A 667-nucleotide genomic window follows, 5' to 3' on the forward strand; every position below is an offset into this window, starting at 1 on the left:
TACGCTGATCATCATCTAGAACTCATAGGCCTCCGGTTTTGACTCAAAAATTATTGAGGTTGAAAAAAGGTCTCCAACACATGCATGGATGCGAATGAGACACTTATTACCTTGCTATTTCAAAAGGAATAATAAATGCCTTCAAAGATGCTCTAATTATATTGATCGAAGACATACATGGACATGGAGTTTTAAAAAGACCAAACACAATTAAGAAACCAGAAAACTATGCTTGCATGTGAAAAAAAAGTCTGAACGAGACGACCCATATATATATATGTATCTAGTAACCAGAAATGGAATCTCGTGCTCTAAGCTAGGTGCACCTTTTGTTTATGTATACAAATTAGCAGAAAGTACCAGACATTTAAATTAAATTAAGCCCGAATTGGTCTGCCGAGGACAGTTTAGTTAATTATTATGTATAACATAATGAGATACCGAACCTTCATCATATCTTTAGTCAATTAATTAAGATTCATTTGCATTAAGAAAACTTGGCATGCAAGGAAACCCCATCGGTCAGCAAATACTGTGGGTTTTTTCTTTATACAATTAACTGTATGTGCACGCAGCTAGCTAGGGTTGTATAACTACACGCATGCCTTTAACGTAACGTACGTATATAGTGCCTTTAATTAAATTAAATTCCCTCTTTAGACACAGA

This window comes from Arachis ipaensis, chromosome B03 (genome assembly GCF_000816755.2).
Source record: "Arachis ipaensis cultivar K30076 chromosome B03, Araip1.1, whole genome shotgun sequence".
In the NCBI taxonomy this organism is placed as follows: domain Eukaryota; kingdom Viridiplantae; phylum Streptophyta; class Magnoliopsida; order Fabales; family Fabaceae; genus Arachis; species Arachis ipaensis.